We start from the raw sequence: 10,132 nt of genomic DNA, 5'->3' as shown, positions 1-10,132 counted from the left end.
TCATAAGGCAATATAGTCTCTTGGTTAATACTGGATAAAGAGGCCACTTTAGGTCTGAAGAAAGAAAGAGGTTTCAAAACGACACGATCTTGAAGAAAAACCAAGTATGGTTCTTTGGATGACAAAGCTTGTAATTCTCCAATACGTTTGGCTGAAGTGATGGCCACAAGGAAGAGAGCTTTGAAGGATAAACATTTTATTGAGCAATTCTCTAATGGCTCGTAAGGAGAATCACATAGTTTCCTAAGGACAAGCTCCAAATCCCAGGAAGGAAGGGGTTTAAAAATCTTAGGTCGAATCTTAGATATGGCCTTCAAAAACCTCTTGATAAGTGGAATAGAAGTAAGGGATTTACTCAAAAAAGCAGAGAGAGAAGAAATCTGTACTTTGATGGTATAAACCGCTAAGCCCTTGTCGAAACCTTCCTGAAGAAATTTTAGCAAGTTAGGAATTGAAGGCTGGTTACTTGCAATCTTTTTCCCGCTACACCAGGCTCTAAACTCTTTCCAGATTCTGCCATAAAACTTATTCGTAGAATCGCTTCTAGACTGTACAAGGATATCGATCAACTCAGGGGAAATATCCTGTGATATCTGATTCCAGGCCGTTAACCGAAGTCTGGGAAGGTTGTGGCAGACAATTGGTCCTTGAGTCAGAAGATCCGGAACTTGAGGAAGGACCCAATATTCCTTCCTGGCCATCCTCATCAACAGCGAGAACCAGACTCTCCTTGGCCAGAAAGGGGTTATCAAGATGGTCTTCACCTGTTCCTTCTTGATCTTCTGAATGACTCTGGGGATCATGGAAAATGGTTGGAATATATAGACTTGGTGAAAATTCCACCTGATTGACATCGCATCTAAGAAATCCAGGTGATCCTGCCTGTTGAGGGAACAGAATGTTCTCAGCTTGCGATTCTTCCTGGTCGCCATTAAATCTACAGCTGGAAGTCCCAACGTCTCGTCATTTTCAAGAATATTTTTTGATTTAGAGACCACTCCCCTGGTCTGAATGCATTCCCAAAAGCCACTGATTGGTTAGAGGAGAAGAAGCTTCAGCAATAGCACTACACTGTGTATTCGGATCAACCCGCATCTGGACTAAAATCTCTTGCAAAGAGGTGTTAATAATGTCCTTAATCCAATCTGTAGAAGGAGTAGTGGCAGCTGTAACCTCCTTCTGAGCTAAGCTCTCCAAACATTCCTGGCAGGATCTCCTGTCACATCCATCAGGAAGCAGAGTATCACAAGCTCTACACTGAATTTGTTTTGATTTCCTCTGCTTCTTAAGGTGGCCATACACTGAGAGATCCGCTCATTTGGCGATGTCGCCAAATTAGTGGATCTCTCTCCGATATGCCCACCTTGAGGTAGGCTGATAGGGCTGATCGGATCATGGGCCCTAGGGCCCAACGATCGGATCCTAACGAACAGGAACGGTCGGATCGCGGGACCGCATCAACGAACCAACGGGATTTTTAGGACTTTCGGTCAGATCTCGATCGGGGGAAGCCCGTCGGGGGCCCCCATACACGGGCCAATAAGCTGCCGACTCGGTCTGTCGGCAGCTTTTATCGGCCCGCGTATGGCCACCTTTAGCAACAGGGATCTCTTACTGAGGAGGGGAGGACATCTGAAAAATAGCAGACAGTGAATAACTTAATGCTCCCTAGGAACACACCCAGTACACTCCCTCCAGTCTCAGCAACTACCTTACAGCCTGCCCAAGAGGCTGCAACCTAGGCAGGGGAGACAGCTCACAAGTACAACCAGCATGAATGCAGACCTTCTCTGAACTGTGCTGAAAACACCACTGCATACCTGTAAAAGTAGCCTCAGCTTCTGTTCGGTAATTGGCGCACTCTGTGACGTCATTGTGCCCGCGCACGCGTCTTGACGCACGCGCACTTTGACGCACACACATCTTGACGCAGTGGGAATAGTCGTCTCCATGTTAGAGAAGGGCAAACCCTCGGCTGCACAAGATTTCTCAGGCAGGCAACTTAACCAAAAGGCCCCTCTACAGCTTCCGGATTTTCTACCCCTAGAGTAGTTAAATCCTATGGTCATCAAGTCTCCTGGAGACCTGGAACTTGACAGCCCTGGAAAAAAAGGAAAGAAAAGAATCAGTACCAGACAACAAATCTTTACTCTCCTACGCAGGTAGGACAAAAAAACACTGGTGATCTCTAAGGGGAGTGCCTATTTATGGGTGGGGTTAATTAACCTTTTCTCTTCATTGTCCTACATAGCAGGTTGCAAAGAATAAATCTCATGGTTGCTGCCGTACAAGGACTTAAAGGAATAAAGATATTATAAAGATTTTTAGCTTTATTCACTTTTTTTTAAACACATTGCTATTATTCTGAGCACAACTGTATATACCCTGCCTAAGCCTAAAGCTCCCCATAGACGCGGCGATTCTTCTTGCCGAACGACCGATTTTAGGGAAGTCCGACCAATCCTTCGAAATTATCGTGTGGTTAGTGGGATTCGAACGATCGTACATTTTACGATTTTTCGGCCGACATCTGTCAGGAAATTGATCGGCCAGGTCAAAAAATCTTTGTCGGTCCCAGTGCAATCTATCTATGTTTGCAGGGCCAAGCAGGCAGCTCCCCTTTGTTTTCCTGGCAAATTGGTCTTTTTAGTTGATGGTAAATTCGTACGATCGTACCAGTGGCGTAACTAGATATTACCGGGCCCCACAGCAAATTAGTTTTCAGGCCCCCAAAATGTTTAGCAGTTGACTTGTTTTACCAATATTTATTGGAACTGTATATGAGTTAGAGCCTCATGGGGCCCCTATACCTCCTGCCCCCCCTGCAGCCGCAGGGTCTGCTTCCTCTGTAGTTACACCCAGGGCCGCCATCAGGGGGGACAGGGGGGACAAGCGTACCGGGCCCGGGCATGAAGGGGGGCCCGGCAGCGCTGCATTTTTTTGAAGATCCGGGCCCCCCTTACGAGCGCCCGAGCCGTACGTCTTGCCTCTTCAGTGCCGAATGCGGAAGTGCCGAAAAGCCGAAGCCGATGCGACGAAAAGACCCGAAGTCACGGAAAAAGCCGAAGTCCCGAAGTCACGAAGCGCCGAAAAGACCCGAAGTCATGAAAACAGCCGAAGCCGAAGTCCTGAAGCAGCGCAAAGACCCGAAGTCACGAAAACAGCCGAAGCCGAAGTCCTGAAGCGGTGAAAAGACCCGAAGTCACGAAAGGAGGCGAAGTTGAAGTACTGAAGCCATGAGTTCAATTCTACTGAACACCAGTTTGTGTTTTTTTTTTTTTTTAATCCCCTGGCCACCAATGTATTATTTTAATATTCTATAGGCCCCTGCCACCAATCTTTTTTTTAAAACTTTTGTTTTTGGGGCCCCAATTTTTTTTTTAACTCGTAAGGGGCCCCTTGCCACCATTGTTTTTTTTTGGGGTTTTTTTTTAAAAAAAAAAATTAATTTTCTTTTTGGTGGCCCCAAATTTTTTTAACTTGTAAGGGGGCCCCTGCCACCAGTTTTTTTTTTTTTTTTCAAAAAAAAAATTATTTTTTTTTTAAATTTTTTTTGGGGCCCCAATTTGTTTTTAACTTGTAAGGGGCCCCTGCCACCATTTTTCTTTTTTTCAAAAAAAAATTTTTTTCTCCAAATTTTTTTTTTGGGGCCCCAATTTGTTTTTAACTTATAAGGGGGCCCCTGCCGCCAATGTTTTTTTTTTTTTCAAAAAAAAATTAATTTTTTTTCAAATTTTTTTTTGGGGCCCCAATTTGTTTTTAACTTAGAAGGGGGCCCCTGCCACCAATGTTTGTTTATTTTTTAGTTTTTTTTACATTTTTTTGTTGGGGCCCCAAGTTTTTTTTAACAGGGGGCCCCTGCCACCAATGTTTTTTAAAAAAAAAAAATTTTAATTTTTTTTTTTTGGGGCCCCAATTTTTTTTATAAGGGGGCCCTGACCATCAATAGCTTTTTACAACTTGTGTGGGGGGGGGTTACTTTTTTAGCGCTGATGTCTGTGTGGTCTTTTAACTGCGATGTGGGCGGGATATGGGGCGGAGCTTGGTCGTCAGTGTGGGCGGGGCCCAGGGGGCCCCAAAAATTTTGTTGTACGGGGCCCCGTGATTTCTAATGGCGGCCCTGGTTACACCCCTGGATCGTACGATCGTTCTGAGAAAATCGTGGTCTCACGATCAGGATCTGATCTTTTAAAAATCTCAACATCTATGGCCATCTTAACACCCATCCACTACTGCACTTGTATCCCCCGAGACACGTGCAATGTCTCTCACTATTCCCTGTGAATGATGTGTGACAGTCAGGGTTTAGAAGAGAAGACGTTGGATTTCAGTTACCAAGTAATGAATTGGGGGCAAGTATTTTGTCACCTGACCATTGAACTCTTGTAAGTGACAAAAAGGCCAGACTGGACCCGTGTCTCATTACCCTCGGGGCAATGCAGTTGGCGCCACATTTCAGCTGCCGCTCTGACTTGCTTGTGCTACGAATTCATTTATTTAAGTAGTTTATTCTTTGTGTGTATCTGTTTACTCTGCGTCAGCTTAAGCTCCTTATCAATGACATTATTAAATCAGCCACAGACATCCCAAGTAGTAATGCTGTTAATGTTAGAGCCATTCAGATAAAGACTATTTGATCCTATTTGGCTTGCGTGATGCTGGCTTTGATCCTGAGTGTATGCCTAGAATCCCTGCCATAAAGTAAGAGCAGGCCTCTATAGTTTAGCAAAATAGAAAGTCACATAATATCCAGAAAATACAGTAGATTCCCTTCATACAACCTTGAGTATCTATAACACGAATGGCCTCAAAGACTGACCCTTGGGAGAGGAGGTTCAGAGCCTGTGTTGCACATCTCAATTGATATGATTATAACCAGGTACAAAAATCTACCCAGGTCCTAGGACACCAAGGTGGAAGCAACATATGACATAGGCTTTCCTTAAAACTCCTTATAGGGATACCGTCATGGGATTTTTTTTTTTAACGCATCAGTTAATAGTGCTGCTCCAGCAGAATTCTGCGCTGAAATCCGTTTCTCAAAAGAGCAGATCTTTTTATATTTCATTTTGAAATATGACATGGGGCTAGACATATTGTCAGTTTCCCAGCTGCCCCCAGTCATGTGCTCTGATAAAACTTCAGTCACTGTTTTTTTTATTGATTTTGTTTTAACTGGGGAAGGGGATACAGAAGAGAAGGGGGAGGGAAGGAAATTAAAGCAAAAAAAAAAATTTAAGAAAACTCAGGGAGTTACAGCAGCAGTCATAACATCACATTCTTGTATATATCATGTTGCATAGTACATTTATACATCTTGGTCATGGCAAGGTTAATATATGAGCCTCCAGCCAGACACCCCATATCCTTTCAAATTTGTCTGGCTGACCCCTGGCTTTGTAGGTCAACTTGATTAGCGGGAGCATCTTGTTAACATAGGCAAACCAGGTTGCTGTTTTAGGGGGCCATCCATAGCATTATTATTGTTTTCTTAGTATAGAAAAGCAGGGACCTCACTAGGACTCTGGCATTATTAGCGGGTATCATGTCGTCCATTAGACCCAATAGGCAGATTTCAGGAGCCTTCAGAGGGGGTAAAGCGAGAGTATTCACTATATATGTAGTTACCTTCTCCTAATACCTAGATATTATAGGCCATATCCATATCATATGCCAAAGTGATCCATCCCTTTCCCCGCATCTCTTACATGTTGGCGACGGTATTTTCCCCATTTTATAAGAGTCTGTTGGGGGTAAGGTAAATCCTCATCAGAAATTTATACTGGATAAGCCTATGTTGTGTTTTTATTAGAAATTGATAGAGCCTGTCCGTTACCTCCTCCCACTGATCTTCGCTCAGACTGGGTATGTCCAACTGCCACTGTTTGTAGACCATCTGGAATGGGGGGGGGGGGTTGGTGGACTGTAGATGTACATATAGTTGGGAGACCATTTTGGTAGGATCCTCTTTTCTTAGTTGGGTCAGTAGACCTGGCTACAGCTGTAGGTACCGGTACATAGGGAGATTTGTGTGTTTTTTCATCGGGAAACCCCCCTATCTCCGGTTTCCATCCTGGTCACTTTCTAACATTAACCCTTGCACCGCCCTTCTCCGCTCTACAGGCGCACCCCTTACCGGCTTCCTTTTCCCTGTGACGCGCAACGTCCTTCCGCGTTTCAATACCGCCCACTACTGACTGCGGCTCCGGTGAGTAACCTTCCTCCTTCCTCTACCAGACGCACCCGGAGCCAACTCACTCTCAACGCAGGTACCGATCGACTGACCCTCTCAGTCGGTAGAGCGCACCTCCCGGGACCTTCCCCTCCTCAGCGAACTAGGCCCCATCTACGCCGGACTCAGCGATCCTCCCTCCCACGCTGGCAGCATTGATAGGCGACCCTGTGACCAGCTCTCTAGACAGGAAACCGCAAGTGTGTCCTTGTTTCACAGCACTGACAGGCAAGTCCCTCTTCCCCATTCAGAGGGCAAAGGAGATCCTATACTTTTTGCAGGAGGGACTTACCAAGGGATTAGCCTTGAGTTCGCTGAAGGTACAGGTTACCGCTTTGTCTATTCTCCTACAGGAAAACCCTGAAAAACAACATCAGAACCTTCCTGCAAGGAGCAACCCGCTTGGTCCCACCATACCGTTGCCCAGTACCTCCATGGGACCTCAACCTGGTGCTTTCAGTCCTACAGGAGGACCCTTTTGAACCGTTAGACCAGATTTCACTAACAGAAAAGGTGGTTTTCCTTCTGGCCATCACTTCAGCTTGGAGAGTATCGGAACTTGCGGCACTGTCATGCAAATCCCCCATCACTGTTTTTCACAAGGACAAGGTAGTTCTCAAACCCATGCCAGACTTTCTACCAAAAGTGGTCTCAGAATTTCACCTTAACCAGAACATCGTGGTACCTTACTTGTCCAGACCCTAAAAATCCTATTGAGAACAAGTTACACAAGCTGGATGTAGTTCGAGCAGTCTCATCTTATTTGAAGGCTACTAAGGACATTAGAACGGATTCGTTATCCCTAACGGGCCAAAATGTGGAACTAGAGCAGCCAAGACGACCTTATCCAGATGGATACGTTCCATCATTACTCAAGCCTATGCATTGAAGGGTACTATCATAGCTTGTATAGTGTTGCAGGTTTGTTTAGGTATTATTGTCGGGAATTATGGAAAAGGTACAGGTATTTGGTTAAATATACAATTTTTACAATGTTTATCCTACCCCATAGCGTCAGATGGAGACTGCCCCAAACCTGCATCACCGTGGCCAATTGTTGGTTAATTGGGAATATTTTCAGGGGTACAAATTGGTTGGGATCTAGATGTATATTAATTCCCAGGTATTTAAAATTTGTAACCCACTTAAGACTTGGGTGTGCTGCCTGCTGAGGGTCAAGGTCAGGCTCCAGGGGGAATATCACTGATTTAGACCAGATGATTCGGAGGCCAGCATATGTTGTGAATTGGGCAAAGATGTTAAGCACTTCAGTTAAAGGGCATGTAAAGGCAAAAAAATAAAACCCCATTTTTACTCTTTTTAATGAAAAAGAAACCTATCTCCAACATACTTTAATTAAAAAATGTGTACCGTTTTTATAAGAAACCTGACTGTATGCAGTGAAATTCTCCCTTCATTTACTGCTGTGGATAGGAATTGTCAGATGGTCCCTAACTGCTGAGCAGGGAAACAATCATACTTATGAACAGCAGGGGGAGCCCCCGCCTTACTTCCCAGCCATGCAGAACTCAAGCAGCTTTGTTTATGACGATCCCTAAGCAGCCCAGACCACACTCAGCATGTGCACAGTCTTAGTCTTGCAAAGATGTTTAACAAAGTTACAAGATGGTGACCCCTGTAGCCAACTCTGAAAGCATAAATTATTTGTTTGATTAGGCTTGTGGTGCAGTAAGTTCGTGTTTATATTTAGTATACAAAATACAGAATTTCTAGCCTCATTGTATTTTAGACTTTACATGCCCTTTAAGGAGGGACCCAGGTCCACCAGATAGCGTAGGACATCATCTGCGTACAGCGATACCCTCTCCTCTATCCGACCGTATTTTCAGGTTAGGTGATAAGCGAAATTGCATGGCCAATGGCTCCATTGCTAGAGCGAACAAGAGAGGACATCTTGATCCACTTAATAAATTGTCTTCCAAAGCCAAAGCATTCCAGTACTGCCCATAAATACGGCCATTCGACTGAGTCAAATGCCTTTTCAGAATCCAGGGAGACAACCACCCTGGATCCCGGATTGTCATACGGGACTTGTATGTTGTAGTATAGCCTTCTCAGGTTGACATATGTGGACCTCTTGGGCATAAATCCTGTCTGATCAGGTTGGACTAACTGTGTGATGACCTGTTGCAGTCTAACTACCAGTACCTTTGCCAATATTTTGGCATCCACATCGATCAATGGGACTATATGATCCACATTGTGCTGGGTCTTTCCCCTCTTTATGAATCAAGACAATGAGTGCATTGGTGAAGGAGGGTGGGAGTCTATCTTCCTTATTTGCCTGCTCTAGGATTTCGCATATTGTACCTGCTGTCTTTTCCCTAGTGTTCAGTACCACTCAATGGGTAAACCATCTGGACCTGGGGCCATAGATGTATTTGCCTCTCGTATTTCGTCTGATGTAATTGGGCTGTCAAGCATTGCTGCATGGGAGGGGTGTAACCTAGGCAACAGGATGGTTTGTAAAAAGTTTGTAAGCTGGGAGCTAGTTTAATTCACCTGTGAACGGTATAGGTTGGTATAATAGTCAACAAATACATCTGCTGTTTCACTGGGGTCTGTGATTGGTTCTCCAGTGACAGATTCACTGTGTGTGATTGTCCGTGGGGTAGTAATCTTAGATCGGTAGGCCAACAGCTTTCCTGTTTCTTCAGTCACTCTTTACTGCAAGTTGGAGTGATATCGCCCCCCCTCCCCAACAGCCTAACAGAACAATTGGAAGGTAACCAGATAGCAGCTCCCTGGTAGATCTAAGAACAGCACTCAATAGTAAAATCCATGTCCCACTGAGACAAATTTAGTTACAGTATATTGAGTAGGAGAAACAACAGCCTGCCAGAAAGCAGTTCCATCCTGAAGTGCTGGCTCTTTCTGAAAGCACATGACCAGGCAAAATGACCTGAGATGCACCTACACACCAATATTACAACAAAAAAAAAAATACATTTGCTGGTTCAGGAATTCAATTTTATATTGTAGAGTGAATTATTTGCAGTGGAAACAGTAATTTAGAAATAAAAACTAGATCATAAAAATCATGACAGAACCCCCTTAATTGCAAAGTTCCAGTATTGTGTGAGCTCAAGAAATAAACTACTGTACTTTCCATTCAGCTGGGTGCAGTGTTGCAACCAAATGTCTATATGCTTTGAGCAGTACAAGACGAAACAGCACCACCTTCTTTTTAGAAATTAAAACGCCTTTATTGGAACCCTTTAGGGCATTACAGCAACGTTTCGGGTCACACCTGACCCTTTGTCAAGCTTGACAAAGGGTCAGGTGTGACCCAAAATGTTGCTGTAATGCCCTAAAGCAGTGATCCCCAACCAGTAGCTCATGAGCAACATGTTGCTCTCCAACCCTTTGGATGTTGCTCCCCGTGTCCTCAAAGCAGGGGATTATTTTTGAATTCTAGACATGAAGGCAAGTTTAATTAAAAATTAAAAACTAAGTATAGTGCCAAGTAAAGTCTCATGTAGACTGCCAGTCCACATAGGGGCTACCAAATAGCCAATCACAGCCCTTATTTGACACCCCAAGGGACTTTTTCATGCTTGTGTTGCTCCTCAACTCTTTACATTTGAATGTGGCTCACGGGTAAAAAAGGTTGGGGACCCCTGCCCTAAAGGGTTCCAATAAAGGCGTTTTAATTTCTAAAAAGTAGGTGGTGTTGTTTCGTCTTGTACTACTAAGTGTATACCCGTGGAAAAGTGGCCACTGGATAACTTGCACCACAAGAAAGAAAAAGCCAGGAGGCTGTGCTGACTACCTTGTATATATATATGCTGTGAGCAGCCAACTCAGCTGGAATGTGTCAATATTACTTCCCGAGGGAGACGGTCCCATGGTCTATGCCTATCAAATTGGTTGTGATGT

The sequence above is a fragment of the Xenopus laevis genome, chromosome 6S, assembly GCF_017654675.1.
Source record: "Xenopus laevis strain J_2021 chromosome 6S, Xenopus_laevis_v10.1, whole genome shotgun sequence".
Classification (NCBI taxonomy): Eukaryota; Metazoa; Chordata; class Amphibia; order Anura; family Pipidae; genus Xenopus; species Xenopus laevis.
Note: the sequence above shows the minus strand (reverse complement) of the source record.